At 42.9% G+C, this 17,967-nt stretch overlaps 1 long non-coding RNA gene across 2 annotated transcripts; it reads right to left on the minus strand.

Annotated features, from left to right (window-relative positions):
- Window positions 1-6,493: 6,493 nt before the first annotated feature.
- Window positions 6,494-12,516, minus strand: LOC104861210. 2 transcript variants are annotated; one of them, XR_002025281.1, is made up of 4 exons: window positions 12,371-12,516; window positions 12,055-12,203; window positions 8,693-8,827; window positions 6,494-6,931 (listed from the first exon to the last, which is right to left on the minus strand). It is a non-coding gene; the product is annotated as an uncharacterized LOC104861210 (long non-coding RNA). The 2 variants fall into 2 exon arrangements; XR_779933.1 differs by having other exon boundaries at window positions 8,693-8,837.
- Window positions 12,517-17,967: the final 5,451 nt, after the last annotated feature.

Consider the following 17,967-nt stretch of genomic DNA (forward strand, 5'->3'; position numbering starts at 1 on the left):
AACAAACAATAAAAAAGAGAAAAAATATTTTTAAAAAAATGCAAAGAAAGGAAGAAAAGCAGAAAAAAAGTCTTCTTCAGCATGTGTCTCTCCTGTCACTGGAAGGGGCCAGACAGAACCCAGATCCATGTTGATTTATCCCAGCAATCCAGCAGTAGAATTATGGTGGTGGTGGATAACCCTAGCAAACCTGGGCCTTTATTTCCACTGAAGTTCAGGTGTTTCTAGTTTCTGGCTGTGAGGCTGGCACCTGAGTTCTTCAGTCCATATGCTCCAAGTGACTCTGGCCAGTTTGAATTTGGCTTCTTGCTGGCTTGAACTCAGCTCTCTGCCAGTTTGAATTTAGGCCTCTTGACATCTTGCTGGTTTGAACTTGGTTGTGCCTCACTCTGACCCTTGGAGCCACTAGATGGAGCCACCCTGTGGCTGCTCTGAGTTCTGACTTCCATTGGCCTTTTCCAAAATGACTACTGGCCAATTACCCTATTACTTACTCCTAGGGAGTGTCTGAACCCGAATAGCTCACCAGCCACTGTAGCCTGCAGCATGCACTGCTCCATTCCAGTGGTGTGTTCCTCCATGGAGCCCTCTGGGGTTGCCGGTAGTCACTTGTGCCTCTGCAGACCTGAGCCACCCTTCCCACATTGTGAGCTGGGGCTCGGAGTAAGCTCCACTTGCCACCTCCCTCCTCCCCATTATGGTCCCTCTTTTCCCTTCCCATGGGCTCTAATTCTCACTTCAGATCCCTGGGACCCACTTCTCTCCTCCTTTTCTTCCTCATGTTGCTATTTTCCAGTGTCTCCTCAATCCCCTTTCTAAGGTGAGCCCATTTGCAACAATCCTCAGGACTCAGATTGAGACATTTTATTTTCAATTTTTTTTCCTTTTTGCTGCTGTTCTAAGTCTTAAACACGTTTTTAGGATCCAGAGTCTCTCCATATGAATACACACACATATATACACTCATACTCAGGTTTGGTGAGTGCAGCTCCTGGGGGGGTCAACAAAAAGATGGGCCTCTCTCCTGGCACTGACTGTGAAAGGAGTAGAATGGAGGGGAGTCCCAACCATGTTCTTAATTACCGAGAACCAAGGTGGCACCCTGTGGCCAGAATTCCACTCTCCCATCTGTGTGAGGGATTCTTTAAAGTTCAGAATAAGCTGGGTGGTGGTGGGGGATCACAGCCAACAATGCTCAGGGTCCTGGCACTTCCCATAAACCTGGTACCTAGGTGTCCTCAGGAAAGCTCATCCAATACAAAATACAGGGCCTGGAACATTAACACTGTCAAGATGACAATGCTCCCTGAGTTTGTCAGTGAATAACATTCCAGCTCAAGTAGAATACCATCAAGTTCCTATTTTGCATCTTTATATATTTAATAAAGTTATTCCTAAAGTTTATCTAAAATATGGGACATAGAAGAATAGCCAGGGAAACTCTGATAAATGCCCAAATATTAAACTTGTCTCTGATATTAAAATATATTACAAAGGGACAATAGTTCAAAGAACACAGTATTGCTACAGAAGTGGATATATCAATGGGCGCTATTAAAATGCAAAATGTACCACGTAATACAGGATTTAGTTTATGATAAACGTGGCATTTTAGAACAGTGGACAAATGCTGGTGCAGTCTATAGGGTTGATAAAATATGTAAGAAATAAGAGCAGTTAGATCTTGGCTTCATCCCATCTGCAAAGATTAAGTGCAGATCCCAAGTAGTGGCTTTTCCAGGATGTGTTTCCATGCCCCATGGCACCAGGCTGCAGTGCCAGCCATTTTCCATGGAGGTATCTAGGATCCACCCTTTCCATAGAGCTCGAGAGGACTTGGGGCTGTGCTACTGGGCCTGCCTCAGATGGGCGCTGCTCTCGATGGATGCCACCCTTGGGCCCACACTGGTACACAGCCGGGAGGGCACAGTCCTGTAGGGTATGAGGGATTGGGGCTGGATCAAGGGAATGACAAGGCTGTGAGAAGCAGTAACCACAGGGTCCACTGGGCTGCACTAGAGTGTGCTGAGAAGACTTCTTTGAGCAAAAGTATGGAGGCAACTGGACAGTGTGGTCACCACCGAGGGACAAGAGGTGAAAGGAACTGTGGGTGAGAAGGGAATAGAGAAGGGCCTCTGTCTACATGAGGGCGTTCAGCAGGTAGAGGGAAGTCTGATTCCACGGCTCTGAGCAGCATACAGCCTTGTATCCTGTCTCATCAATGGGTAACGGCTGTCAGCTGAGGTATAAGAACAAGCAAAGTGGGAAGTCTCTAAATCAGTAAAATTTAATTATTAGAATTATTTTAAAAATAATTTCTTGGGCAAAATTTTGAGTTCGGTGCTGGCAGGGTTTTGAGCTAATGTGTCTCAGCTTACAAGGAAGGATTAAACAACATAGAGGCAGTCCACAGAGCCCATCTGTATTGGTTTATTTTTACTTGCTATGACAAAATACCAGAGATTAGATACTTAATAAAGAACAGAAATTTATTTAGCTCAAAGTTTTGGAGGTCCAGGTTGGGTGGCCCACTTGGCTTGGCCTCTGATTGGGGCCTCATTGTGGTTGGTACCGAAATGGGGAGAAAACAGGAAGCCAGAGATCCAGGGTCAAGGCTTGCTTGATTTATAATAATGTGCTCTCAGGAACAAGCCAGTGTCCCATGAGAACTACATTAATCTCTTCCAAAGGATGTGCTCCCAATGACCCAGTTACCTTCCTTTAGATAGGCCTCATTTTTTTTTAACCACTTTCCAGTGTGTCTGCACATGGAGCCAAGATTCCATTGCATGAGCCTGTGAGGGTGTTACACAAACCATATCATTTATGTGACATGTCCCTCTCTTGCCAGAGGAGTTGTGGGTGCACCAGCCCCAGGGTGCTGCCTAGTGATTCCATCATGAGCCCCCTGCCCAGCTAACAAGGACATGGAGTGGGTCTGTAGCTTCCTGAATTTCCAGCTTCCAGTGGGGACTTCTGACTTTCATGGAGTCTGATTAGCCCAATATTTAGCACAAACCAGATTCCAAATGGAAACCTGTCCTCCAGGGTGTGCCACAGCCCAGAGGAGGGCCTCTGAGCTTGTTTTCCAGTTGTAATCATCTGGTCCCACTCCAATAATTCTGATGTAATCAGTCTACTCTAGGACAGTGGTTCTCTGTGGAAGGCTCTGAGACCAGCAGCAACAGCAGCTGCATCTTTATCTGAAAATACCAATCCCTGGGCCCAGATATACTGAATAGGAAGAAGCTGGAAGGAGCCAGAAGCCTGCAGTAATGAGCCCTCCAGTGACTCTGATACCCACGAAATGCTGAGAACAGTTGGTCCAGAGCAAGACTCGGAGGTCAGTATTTTTAAAAGCCCCCACGGATTCAAATACTGCAGTCTGATTGGAAATCATTGCCTTAGGCCCAGGATGGCGAACCTTTTAGATTGTTCAATGATACAAATAGCCTGCTGCACCATGTGTGCCGTAGGTTCGCCACCACTGTGGTCTAGGCCAATGGTCCTGAAATTTTGCTACATGGAGTAGAGGAGGTGCCAGTAGTGATGATGCTATAGATTCAAACCATTAAAACCTTGATCTGTTTCCAGTCATCCTGATTTAGTTTTGAGGTCAGGAAAGCCACAGATCTTTCTCTCACTCTCCAGGTGAGTGTGAAGGGGAGTCAAGGCTGGGAACCAGTGGACACCCCCACCAGAGGGAGCACAGCCTGTGCTGTGGAAGGGAGGAGATTCTGGCATCAGGAGGGTCATGCTGCTCATAATTCAGGGAGGAGAGTGAGCAGCTGCCAGCTGCCTAACACATGCCTGGTGCTGTGCTACTTGCATCACCTCATGTATCCTATGTCAGTCTTGGTGGGTAGGCAGTGCTGTCATTTCATGCAGGAAACCACCTGCACAGCCTGTGGCTCTTTCCCGCTCCTGTCTGCCTGTTACTCAAGCTTTGTCAAGAGATCCCCTTGGATGGTAGCCATGCTGCCCAGAGCTGGGGTCTCTGGCAATCATTTTCTTTGCAAGGCCCTGATCCTACCACGTGATGGCTCCTTCCAAGGTGGTTGGAAGAGATTAGGACAAAGTCTGGCAGGCTTTAAGATGCTGAGTGGTCATCTCTTTCTCTTCCTGGGGAAGGTGATGTGGGAGATGGGGAGGGTCTGCCCAGGGCTCTGCTCCCCATGGGGAGTGCCGGTGGAGGAGCCAGAGCATGCAGAAAGGAGGTAGACAGAGCCTCAGGCCCTGAGCCAGAGAGGCCCAAGTTGAGGAGAAAGTACTTAGTAGACTTGAGTACTGAGACTGCCCAGAGATCCCATCCTGTCCCATCCCCGTGCTCCTCACACAAGACTCTCTGTTGGGTATGTTGATCAGGTCAGCTCCCATCACAGCCTTGACTCCAAAGGCCACAGCTCCAGGAGCAAACAATTTCACTTTTGGGGCATTGATTTCCCACACTCTCTAATCAATCTAATGATGAAGATGATTGGCAGCATTTGTTGAGCCTTTTTATGCCAGGCACTCTTCCAAGTGCTTTTGAGACAAGGGTGCCTGATTTCAAGAGCTTCAGAGAGCCCACGAGGGTCCTAGATGACTTCACCCCACAGTCTCCCTGGATAATCCTGCCCCTCTGCCAATGTTTCAAATGTCCCCATCCCAAGCTGGGAGAAACCCTCTCCCTACCCACGCCAGCCTGGGATGGTAGGCCCGGTATGCCTGCAGGATGAAGCAGAAAATCTGCAGCTCACTAGCAGGCAGGAGACTATGCATGTGTGGACCTGCCCCTCCTGTGTACATAGCAGTTCTTTTAGGACCCTTGCTGAGTAAATCTGAGTAACCTCCATCCACTATATGGCTCCCTCTTATGGTGCCATGTAGATCCTAACAGAGGCTCTTTTGGATGGGTTTATTGTGCCCATTTGTGATTTCTATCTTCAGTACAGCAGGTCGAGCTGGTTGCACTAAAAACGCCTAACACTAGAGGCTGCTGGCACTGAAAGCAGTCGGTAACTGGGGCTGGTAACATGGAGGGCAGTCAGCAGCCACTGAGTGATGGAGGGCAATGCGGAGCTGCTACCTCTGGCTGCTGAAAGAGTTCTAAGCTCTGCTCAGTGGAAGAACTCCAGAGAGATAGAGAGCTGTTGGTATCTGCTGCTCTAGCTGCTAGGATAAGAATGAGGAGAGCTGCTAACTCGAAGGGTAGAGAACTACTGACACTCAGGACTAAGGGCTGCTAACAGATTACTGTTAAGACAAGAGCTTCTGATACCCAAAGCTCAGAGCTGCCAACATGGAGAGAGCTACACTCTTCCTATTCGTAATTTCTCTCTGATTTGTGCAAAAGAACCCCCCAGCCAATTGGTTGCACTTTCTTGGAATGTATCCCTAAATATACAAAACTGATGAAGAAGGGACTTGTTACAGTTTAGCTATAAAATGTCCTCCGCAAGTCTCGTGTTCAGAGGAAAGGCCTGCTGGCCTCACTGGTGGTGTGACTTGGAAGGGTACATTTTCCTGCCTGGCCCCTCCCTTCTCTTATGCATTCTAGTCGCTGTGCAGTAAATGGCTCTCCTCTGCCGCCCTGCTCTCCCATGCCATTTCTGCCTTGGAGCCAGCAGACCATGGGCTGAATCTATGGAAACTCTGAAGCAAAACCTCTCCTCTTTTAAGTTGTGGATGTGGGATATTTTGTCCCAGTGATGGGAAAGTTCCTCATATGGGTTTTCTATCATGCTCATTTTACAGGTGAAGAAGGTGAGGATAGAGCGACCAAACAACTTGCCCAAGGCCACACAGAGAACTAGAGTCCGTAGACTTACCCTGCCTACCCTGCCAATGCAGGTTTGGCGCAAGAGTGTTTCATTGAGCACATACTCATGGGTTCTCCTTCAGGTTCCAGGCTATCCTTCCTCACCAGTCAGGGATGCACTGGGAGACAGAACCATGTCAGAACAGAGAATCTATTTTATATAAAAAATTGTCCACAGGCATAGAATTGTAACTGAGGGGGCACAAGAAGGACTCCAGAATATCATGAGGTAGCAAGCAGTGGGAAGAATAGGTGAAAAGAGTGGAACAGATAGAAACTAAAGTGTGGACAAGAGCTTCATGGAGGTGGAACTGATACCACCCATCGGAAGTGCTGGCTGGGGCTTGGGTTTCTTCAGTGGATGGGGGCAGAGGCGAAGAGGAAAACTGCAGGATGAAGTCAGCTGCTGGTGCCAGAAGGTCCTGCCTCTGTGGGGGTGAGGAAGGCTGCTGGAGTGAAGGCCAAGTATGCAAAGGGAGCAAATCCTGCTCCCTTGTCTAGCCTCACATCTCCCTGCAGCACTCCTTAACTGGTAGACCCTAGCAGGGCACCCCGGGCAAGACAGGAATGACTCGAGTTTGCACAGACCTGGCCTTGGCATCCCTGAGCTGAGGTAGAAGGGGAGTTTGGGGTGGAGAGACATTGCTTAATAAGCAGCACATCTTCCCATGGCCAAAGATGAAGCCGTGTCTCTCATACTTCAGCTGAGACCCTCACCCCTTTCCTCCGATTCCCTAGCAGCTCTGTTGCACTTCACATTCCCACGTAGCCATTGCTTTTCTTCCATGGGGTGCAGAGGGCCAGGGTCTCTATCCAAGCTGAAGAAGCAATACCTACACATCATATGTCCTCTGCGTGCAGGGTTGGAGACTCAACAGCACTCGTCCCCATGTCTGCAAGCCCGGGAGTCCCCATTCCACCCACCATGTGTGTCTAGCACTCATTAAGCCCCTCCCCTGAGATGGCCTCGGTCAGGGCTGGCAGGAAGAGAAGCTGAGGGCCTACGTTCCTTCGTTCCCTTCTTACCCTCTCCAGCTCCTTCTTGTCATTTATGCTCACCTGAGTGTGGCACGGACACCTCATGGAATTTGACCTTTCCAGAAATGAACGATCTGATTTCTCAGGAAGGGACTGAACATAAGGTAGGTTTTAGTAATATCAAAGTAGCAATATCAATTAAATATCTGCCTGAGAGTCCTCTCTGGGCTTCCACATTCCAAAAGCTCACAATAAAATTAACTCCAAAGTTACTGAACTGAGGAATGTACAATTACTGTCTTGTTGGTGCAATAAAATAAAAAGGACTGCTTAGGATTTAATTGGCATCCAACAACCTGTGATGGTATGTTAATTAGACATCAATTATGGTAGCGCACTAATTGACGTGTGAAAGGCATTCTAACTGATAACCAGTGTTTGCTCTGCTGGATTAAGCGCTTTGATGGGCTGTGTGCGACAGCTGGGAGGCGCTTGTTCTGTGCCTGCAGCCTCCTGATGGCAGGGCCATCTCTGACATCTGACCCCGCTTTGGGAAACATCTCCAAGGGTCAGGAGATTCGACTGTCCTCAGATGTCCCTGTGGGAAAGGATCCTCTTCCTGATGGAGCCAGGCCTTGCCTGTTTTGGATGTGGAAGAGCTTCCCTTTCCCTGCCTTCCCTTCTTGGTTTGCTCAGCCAAATTTCACGGTGCAACTTATCTGAACGCAGTGTCTGGTTCTCCACTCCTTTCTGCTGCGTTCTGACTCTGGGTTTCATTTTACTTCTCCATGCAACAGGGATCTTGCTGAAGTCTCAGCACTATTGATAGGAAAGGGCTGGCCCCAGTTCTGGGCATGAGCAGGAGCTCAGTTCCTTTGTTTGATCTTCTCTGTCCTCTTTCCCTGCTGGCCACCTGTCCCCACTCCTGGCCCTGGCTTTGTTTTCTGTTGGACTGTGGCCCTCACACCTTCTTAATCCTGCAGCTAAGTTGAGACCACATTTTGTCCCCATCAGAATCTCCTTGGGTTTGAGATTTAAATACTGTTTCCACAATTCATTAGCTGCGTGACACTGAGTCAGTTACATCCCTTCTTTGATTTTTTTCTCCTGTGTTTTGGGGTTAATAACAACACAGTCATCCCTCTGTATCTGAACACATTCACAAATCCAACCAACCTTGAAAATATTGAAAATATTCAGGAAAAATTACTTTTGTGCCAAACACGTACAGATATTTTTCTTATCATTTTCCTTAAACAATACAGAATAACAACTACCTACATTGTGTTAGGTATCATAAGTTATCTAGAGATGACTTCAGCAGCCTCAGCATTTGGTATCCATAGGGGTCTTGGCCTTAGTTCCCCTGGATACAGAGAGATGACTGTATTTTGTCTTTAGTCTTAGTGCAAGCACATGGGATTTTACCTATGCTTGGTGAATGCTCAGCACATGCAGGCTATTGCAATCATCAGTCTTCTAGGACGAAGCCACTAAACTTGATTCTCAACCAAGCAATTTTTTTTCAGCAACCAACTCTTGCATATATTCAGGCCTCTACCACCCTTTGTTTCCAGGTGGAAAGCTGCCAAGTGGCCTCATTCAGTCTTCTTCCCTGCATTCTCTTGAGGACTGCTGGGTCATTACACCCAGTCCCTGGCTGCTGTAATAGGGCAGCTGTGTAAAAAAAAAAAAAATGTGTGTGTCTGTGTGTGTGCGCGTGCGCATCTGCATATTGGTGCACACTAAGAGCCAGGAAGTCCTAGTTCTCTTGCAGTATAAAAATGTGACTCTTTGCTCACAGTTGGTATTCTATCCTAAATTATTACTTGGGAACCTGGATTGCTCATGGATCTAGGTCAACTCAATGAGAACTAATTTATTGAATGGCTAATTTGCTAAAAGTCAACTCACCAGGACTTAATTTGCTGGAAGTCACTTTGCTGAATCATCAGATCCCTGAATGGCCAATTTCCTCAGAACTGTCAAAGACTCGACTGTGTTTAAGAAAGGTGGCTGCTGCTAGTTGGCTGGCAGAACAAGAAGCACCTGTAAAAGACTGAAAAGGTAAGAAAAGAACAAGGCACATGTCTGTGAGGATAGAAGATAGGAGGCCCCCAGAGAGAGCCCATGTGTTCACATGGTGTCCAGTTCAGAATCGCTGTGCCTTTGAACAGTCTTAGTCACTCTCCTTATTGCTGGGCTGCAATACCTGCACAACTTAAAGGCAGAGAGGTTTACTTTGGCTCACAGTTTCAGAAGTTTCAGGCCATGGTTGGCTGGCTCAGAAGTGGCATGGTGGAAGGGTCTATGGTGGAGGAAACCGCTCACATCATGAGCCAGGAGGCAAGGAGTGAAGGGAGGAGCCAGATACACCATTCCAGGCTACATCCCCAGTGGCCTGCCTCCAACTGCCAGCAAATCAGCTATAACTCACCCATGATCCAAGTATCTTTCAAGAGTCCCAGCTCTGAACCCATGAGACTTTGGGAGTACTCCATATTTTTAAAATTGAATTTATTGGTACATTTTAGGGATACAGTACAGTTACATTCATCATTGGGATCTTGTACCTTTACATGACAGGTCTTGGTTCTCATTCTTTCCCCTTGCCCCTAGGGAGCACTCCATATTAAATGATAAGAAACACTGACACACACAAGAGTTCTACATCTGATCAGCCTGGCAGGCTGCTTTGTAGCTATAAGAAAGTGATGGTGAAACTGAAACAAAAAATAAATTCTCAATAAATCGACAATCCTTTATACACTGGCTTCGGCAAACTGACTCTCAGCAAATCATTCTATTTCCTTCCACAGTACATCCTTAGCCTCAGCTGTAGTGATACTGAAGTGGGAAAGGCCCACTGAGAGAGGCCATGCATCTGGCCATAGAGAACAGGGGCTGGTAGTGACATTTATCTGGCATCCACATCTCAGTCAGGGCTGGGGGAGCAGGGACTGGAGGGAGAAGGGGACCCAATGGCTTGGGTCTCTGGGAGGTGATGGAGTTGTCGATTAAGTCTGGTAGTTCTCTGTTTCTGAGGGCATGCTTAGAACCGTCCTAGAAGTCAGACACTGCCTAGGAAGGGACTTGCAGAAGCTCAAAGGAAGTGACCTGGGTTCCAGGCAATAGGCAAAGCTCTAGGTCAGGAACCTTCTTTGATCTCAGATCTCCTGATTAGGAGCAAAACAAAATCAGCAGAGGCTGAGGACAGATTCCAGAACTCAGGGTGAGCTAGGGACTCTAGGATTTTTGAATGTAGGCTCACTTAGTCATTAAAAAATTATTGTATGCCCACGGCAATAAAAAGAAACATTACCTGATATATATAGAACATTGACTGTCCCAGAACCATGTTAAACATTTATGTACATTAGTCACTTAATTGTAACAGTAACTCTATAAGATTGTTCTCATTTTAATACCATTTACAAAGTACTGAGTCTGAGGCATTAAGAGGTTTGCAAAAGAACATGGAGCTTATAGGAGTTGGAGATGGTCCTCATATCTAGCCGTCTGTGGCTCCAGGGTTATACTCTTGACCTAAACTTCACCTTGTCTACACACTCAGAATCAAGTTTTGTATTGGGTTCTGGGGACAGAAAGAGCAGGCCCACTTTCTTTTTTGCAGAGCTGTCATATGCAGTCACATGTAGCTGCAACAGCTCATCTTAAGCTAGTAGTTCCTTCCAGGTACTACCCAGAAAGAATTGGACCCTGGAAAGGTCTCAGCATGCACTGGTTAACTGAACAGCAGGCAGAACTGGTCTCCCACATCCTAACTACCCCAACTCACTGGAGATTTCCCTTCCAGCACGCGTTCTCTGACTCTTGCTGAGTACTTCTAACTAGAGTAAGGTTAGGCTGGTGAGTGCCCAGGAAAGAACTCTGGTTAGCGAAAGAGCTAGCTAAAGGCAAAGGCTAAATTCTGGCCTCATGTCTAGTTGGAAAAATGAGGACTGCTTTCTTAACTATTCTTCCTAAATGTGACATGCTTTTATTGTTATATACCAAACAAAATTTCTTGTTTTCTCCCTATTGTTTTCTTATGTTTGTTAGTTGGAGTTAATTTTACAGCATTATTTTAAGTTATACAGGAGAGCAAAAGGAAATTATGATAAAATGAACTGAAGAATAAGTATCACACAGATGTGGATAGGATAGCTAACAAGCTTTAGACCTGCTCTTTTGGAGAGAAAGACCCAAAGTTGCTAATTGTATTGTGTTAGAAAGAAGTATGTTATCATTTGTGAGTTTATATGTGGGCATCTTCTTTGTTATGTCATGTATTTACCTAATTATTCATTTTTATCCATCTTTTTTTTGTTTTGTTTTGTTTTTTTGAGACAGGGTCTCACTATGTAGCTGAGACTGACCTGGAACTCACTATGTAGCCCAGGCTGGTCTTGAACTCACAGCGATCCTTCTGCCTCAGCCTCCCAAGGGCTGGGATTACAGGTGTGCTTTTATCACCATACCCAGCTTTTATCCATCTTTTTACATGATTTGTATATAGTGTATTATGGTATTGAACTCCACCATTCAGTTCATCATACACAAAGTATCAATGCATAGAACCAGAAGGGGAGTGGGCGCTGTATAGTAAGAATAGATATGAAAGAAGGTGAAATATTCAAAGACACTTTAGATTGTCTCTGCTTTAGGGAAGCAGATTAGTATCTTTTACTGGATTAGTTTCATTATTTTAGGTGAGAATATTATTGTGATTTGGAGGATTAAATATAGAAGAAGGTTATATGTTGATGTTGGAAAATTAAAGGGTGAAGACCAGGACTGCAGTCTGCACTTGGGGCTGGGTCGGAGTTGTGCATGTTGGCCAGAGAAGCAAACAGAGGCCACATTTCTGCAGGAAGGTAGCAGCGGTGCCTCGTGAAGCCTTAGTAATTGAGACAACTTTGGCTCCGTGAGGTTTTTTCTTTGTATTTTCAATCAGCACTTTATCACAGTTGAAATAAATTGCCTAATTTCATTAGTAATGTTGATATTTAAACAGTAATGATAAGTATAACCGTGCATTTTTTAAAAGTTAGCAAGAGAAGAGCATTCATGAACCATCTCACTTAATTCTCTGACCCTGTGAAGTCTTAGTATTATTAATCCATTTTAAAAATGAAGAAACCCAATTTCCCGAGCTGAGATTTCCACTTCGCAGGTGTCTAGAGCTAACAGGGGCACCAGGAAGCCCCCTCACCCCTCGTGGTGCATCAGTCAGAGCTGTTTGGAGGGGATCCTGTCTTCCAAAGCGAGCTCACCTGGTACACTTACGTCACACTTGAGAGCCACTGGACTCACGGTTGCAGGAGAAAGAGGCTGTTTTGTTGTAGATTTTGTTGTAGGAGGTGACAGTTAATGCTGAAGTTCGCTTTTCTGAGGTACACAGGGAGCAAGCTGGTCTTCACCACTGCAGGGCAGTAGGGGCAGAACGTCAAAGCCGGACTCCACCTGCCGCTCAGATGCCTCCTGTTACCCACCGGAGACATCCCCACGCATCATCTTTGACACAGCTAAGATTTGTCGTTGCTTAAGACTGCCTAAAACCGTTTAATTCCAGGAGAGTGTGATACTAACTTACGAGGTTGCTTTGGGCTTCGGAAATAGGACTTTTGAATTCTGAGTGTCATTGGCCGGTACTGGAGTATCTTCACCTGATCTCCAGAGTGTGTGGTATAGCGTGCGACAGGCAGCGTGGAAAAGGCCCAGGAGCTGTGGGAATACACGAGGGGGTGGTATTTATGAACTTCCCTGTCGTCCCCTAGGCATTTGCATAGTGACGTCAGAGACGTGTCACAGAATATTTACAAAGGTGCGCAGTTTTATGTCTCCATTCTGACTCTGTGCTTGTGCTCTTGGTAAAGGAGAGGGTTGTGGCCCGCTCTGCCAAAGGAAACCCACATTCGGTTCCCTGGGACCACGCCTCTGGCACAGGCGCCCCCTTCAGGCTGGAGCCCCCCATGCAACCCTGGCTGGGTAGCAGCCTGACGAGGCTGAGCCGTGGGAAGAGGGAGGCTTGTGGTTAGACCACTTGCGGATAATCGAAAGTAGGTGTTGTTTGGAGCCAGCTCGCCTCTCTCTCGTGTGTAGCTGTCTTTGAATCTGCCACATGAATGAGGTTGATTTTCTTTTCTTTTTTTTTTTTTGTGAATGGTGCAAAATAGTGGATAAGTTCAATTTTTTCCTAAATATTTATCAAATTATCTTAGCACCATGTTTGTTAAATTTCACAATTTTCTAAGGATTTTAAATTGATAAATTTGATTCTGGCAAGTGAACCTAGGACCCTGTACATGCTAAGTGTGTATTCTATTATTGAACTACAATCCATCCAAAATTTACTTATTTTTGTTTCTATTTGTTTGTCTGCTTTTGGGTTTTTAAGACAGGAACTTGCTAGATTGGTCTTAAAATCACTATATTAGTCCAGGCTGGCCTCAAACTTATAGCAATCTTTCCGCCTCAGCCTCCTGAGTGCTAGCATTATAGTCATGCACCATCATGCCTTGGTCCTAAATTTATTTTTAAATGATACATAATAACATATTTTGGATTGGATCTTTGAAATTGGGTGGGAACTTGATTTTCTTGAATTCTTCATATATTCTAGAAACCAGTCCTTTGTATCAGGAAAAGCTGGCAAAATTTTTTCCTATTATGTGGGTTGTCTCTTCATTCTGTTGGTGGTTTCTTTTGCTGTGCGAAAAGCTTTTCAATAAGACAAGACCCCAGTTGTTGATGCTTTGTGATATTTCCTGTGCAACTGGGATTTTGTTCATAATGTCTTTGCCTACACTGATGTCTTCAAGAGTTCCACCTAATCTGTCTTTCATCAGATTTATAAACATTCCTTTATTTATTTTTTTCTCATTGAGTTTATCGGTACATGTTAGGTATACAGTGCAGTTACATTCCTTGTTGGGATCCTGTACCTTTACATGACAGGTCTTGGTTCTCAATTTTCCCCTTGTCCCTGCCCTCCCTTCACCCCTTCTTCCCTCCCCCTTCACAAACAGTTCATTTCCATTTTTTCATTGTTTTAACATTTAGATCTCTGATCTATTTTGATTTTAGTTTAGTGTATGATGAGAGATATGAATCTAGTTCTAGTCTGGCATGTAGAAAGCCAGTTTCTCCAGCACCATTTATTAAAGAGGCTATGTTTCCTGTAGTGAAGGTGTTTGTCCCCTTTTTCAAAGATAAAGCGGCTGAGTGTGGAGTTTCTGCATCTTCTAATCTGTTCCATTGATTCTCAGATTTATTTATTTATTCTTTTGCCAGTACCAGGCTGTTTTTTTAAAATCACAGTAGATCTGCAGTATAATTTCAAGTCAGAGATGCCCCCTGACTTGCTTGTCTTGCCTAGAATTATTTTTTGCTATTTTAGGTTTCTTCTGGTTCCAAATGAATTTTAGCAATGTTTTCTCTAGTTCTGTGAGGTATGTTATTGGTATTTTAATTGGAATTGCATTAAATCTGTATAACAATTGTCAGAATATGACCATTTGCACTATATTGGTTATTCCTATCCAAGAGCAAGGGATCTCTTTCTATTTTCTGATATCCTCTCTAATCTCCTTTTTCAGAATACTGTAGTTTTCAAAAGAAAGGTCTTTCACTTCCTTCATTAGATTGACTCCTAAGTATTTCATTTTTTTGGTGCCATTGTGAAAGGTATGGTTCTTTTAATTTTTCTCTCAGTGAGTTTGTGTACAGGAATGCTATTAATTTTTGAGGTTGAGTTTGTACATACTTCTTAGATGAAGTACAAAGGGAAATAAATATATGAAAAAATGTTCAACATCACTGGTTGAAAGATGCAAATTAAAACAACATTAAGATTGGTGAAGGGAGGGCAGGGGCAAGGGGAAAAAATGAGAACCAAGACCTGTCATGTAAAGGTACAAGATCCCAATAATGAATGTAACTGTACTGTATACCAAAATTATTGGTATTATGTACCAATAAACTCAAAAAAAGAAAAAAACCCAGAAAGATTCAATGTCCCTCCAGAAATAATGGTTGTTATCGAGAAATCAACCAATAACAAATGCCGGCAGGGCCGTGGGGAAAAAGGAACCCTTCTCCTGTTGCTGGGAGTGCAGATGTGTAACCACTGTGGATATCAGTGTGGAGATTTCTCAAAAAAACTAAAACTAGAGGTTCAATTTGACTCAGCTATTTCCCTTCTTGGTATCGTCTTGAAATAAGAAACATAGTACCATAGCAATATATGCACACCCATGTTTGTAGCAGAACAGTTTGTAAGAGCTAAATCTTGGAAACAGCCCAAATGCACATCAACCAATGAATGGGTAAATAAGATGTATTTCTTTTACTCAATGCAGTATTACTCAGCCACAAAGAAGGATAAACATGACACATTTCTAGGTAAATGGGTGCACCTTGAGACCATACTCTAAAGTGAAATAAATCAGCCACACATGTGTAAATATCACCTTGTTTCTCTGGTGGTGTGAGAAACCCTAAATGTAAATAAGGACCAAGGTACATAATAGATATTTTGATATAGGAAGAAAATGTTCAAATGGAAAGGAGAATTAGGGAACGGGGAGTGGGTGAGGAAGGAAAGGAAAAGAAGAAAAATGAGAAGAGAAGGATAACATGGAAACAAAGCTTTTGTACATGAGGGGAAGAGAGGTGTTGAAAGGATGGGAGGAGAATGCGGAAGAAAAGAAGAATCAAGATATATGATGTTCAGGTTCAAAGTCCCTGTGATTAATGTGATCAGTGTGTATATCCAAAATTGTACCAAGAAACTTAATTAATTAAAAATGTGAGGCTAAATTGAAAAAATGACACATAAAAACAAAACAATATGTGTTTGTGAGATACTGTGCGATGCTTTGATTACTATAGCTTTGTAGTGTGTTTTGAAATTAGGTAGTGGAATGTCTTCTGCTTCGTACTTTTTGCTCAAAATTTCTTTAGCTCTTTGGGGTTCTTTCTGGTTCCATAGATTTTTTTTTAAACTTCTGGTGAAAAATTCTATTGGTATTTTGATAGAGTTACATTATGCAGATTGCTTTGGGTAGTATGAACACTTTTCCTTCTCTCTCTCATTGCTTATACAGGTTAATGGATTTCACTTTGACTGATTCGTATACAAATAACATACTTTGATTACTTTCATCCTCCCACCCCCTCGTCCCGTGCTTCTCTCCAGTTGCACTTTTTTGGGGGTGTTTCAATATGTATAACATATTGTACTCGTATCCACCTGATTACCTGCCCTTAATCTCTTCCCCTACTTTATAGCCTCTTCCTCTTCTCTGTCAGTCTCCCTTCTTTCTTCTCATTTATTTTAGATTTCCACATATAAAAGAGATCATGTGATATTTATCTTCATGATTTTGACTTATTTTGCTCAATCTCTATAAACATTTTAATACTATTGATTCTTCTAATTCATGAACATAAAATGTTTTTTTTCCATTTTTGGGTGTCCTCTTCAATTTGTCTCATCAATATTTTATAGATTTCACTGTAGAGATCTTTCACCTCTTTAGTGAAATTTATTCTTAGGTATTTCACTTTTTATAGCTATGGTAAGTAAGATTGCTTTGTTGATTCATATTTTAGTTCACTGGGTATTGGTATACAGCAATACTACTACTGATTTTTGTATGTTGAGTTTACGTTCTACAACTTTGCTGAATTTCTTTATTAATTCTAATAGGGTTTTGGTAGAATATGTGGGGTTTTCTCTATATAAGCCTGTGTCATTTGCAAACAGTGAAACTTTGACTTTCTCTTTTCAAAGTGAGTTGCCTTCATTTCTTCTCTTGCCTGACTGCTCTGGTTAGGATTTATAACTGGAATAGAAATGCTCAATGAAAATGGTAAAAGTGAGTGTCCTGGTTTTGTTCCAGATCTTAGAGATACAGTTTTCAGCTTTTCCCTATCAAGTATGAAGTTAGGTGTTGGCTTATTATGTCGATATATGTTCCTTCTATATCTCATTTATTCAAAATTTATATCATGAAAGGATTTTTGAGTGTTATCCAATGCCATTTCAGCAGCTATTGAGATGAGCATATGGTTTTTGTCCTTCATTCTGTTGATATGTTGTGTCACATGTATTAATTTGAATATGTGGGACCATCCTTGCATCCCTGGGATGAATCCTATTTGATCATGTTAGTCTTTTTAATGTGTTATTTAATTTGATTTGCTAATAATTTACTGAGAATTTTGCATCTATACTAATCCAGTATATTGACCTATTTTTAAATTTTTTGTTGTTGTTGTCTCCCTCCCTCCGTCCCTCCTTTCCTTCCTGCCTTCCTTCTTTCTTTCCTTCCTTTCTTTTTTTTCTCTTTGTTGTTGTTTTGGTATGAGGGTAATACCAGCCTCATAGGAGTTTTGAAAAATTCTTTCCTCTTTAATATTTTGGAATAATTGAAGCAGAATTGGCATTAATTCTTCTTTTAAAAAACTGGTAAAATCTGGCAGTGAAGCCATCTAGTCCTGGGCTTTCCTTTGGCAGGAAATTTTATTGATTCAACCTCATTACTTCTTGATCTGTTCCAGTTTTGTATTTTTTCCATGATTCAATCATGGTAAGATGTATTTTTCTAGGAATTTGGCTATTTCTTCTAGGTTTCCCAGATTTTTAGTGTATAGTTATTCATAATAATCTTGTTACGATTATGTTTCTGTAGTGTCAACCTTAACATCTCCCTTTCACTTCTTTATTTTAGTCTTCTCTTATTTAGTCTAGCTAACAGTTTATTTCTTCAAAATATCAGCTACTTGTTTCATTGGTTTTTAAAGATTCTATTTCATTCCTTCTTCTCTGATATTTATTATTTGTTTCTTTCTACCAATTTTGGATTTAGTTTGTTCTTGTTTTTCTAGCTCCTTAGGTACAATGATGCATTGTTTGAGGTCTTTCTGTTTTTTAAAAATCATACACACACACACACACACACATATATATATATATATATATATAGACATATATATGCAAACATATACACAGATTTCATGTCAGTAATTCTTATAAAGCTAAGTAATTAATACAGTGTGGTACTGGTATAAATAATATACACATACACAATGGAATCATGTAAAACTTAGAGGGAAAATACACACATATACAAATGTCAGATTTATGATTTAGGTGGTAATGCACAGGAAGAAAATAAGAC

The sequence above is a fragment of the Fukomys damarensis genome, unplaced genomic scaffold (genome assembly GCF_012274545.1).
Source record: "Fukomys damarensis isolate Sample0158 unplaced genomic scaffold, DMR_v1.0_HiC HiC_scaffold_1, whole genome shotgun sequence".
In the NCBI taxonomy this organism is placed as follows: Eukaryota; Metazoa; Chordata; class Mammalia; order Rodentia; family Bathyergidae; genus Fukomys; species Fukomys damarensis.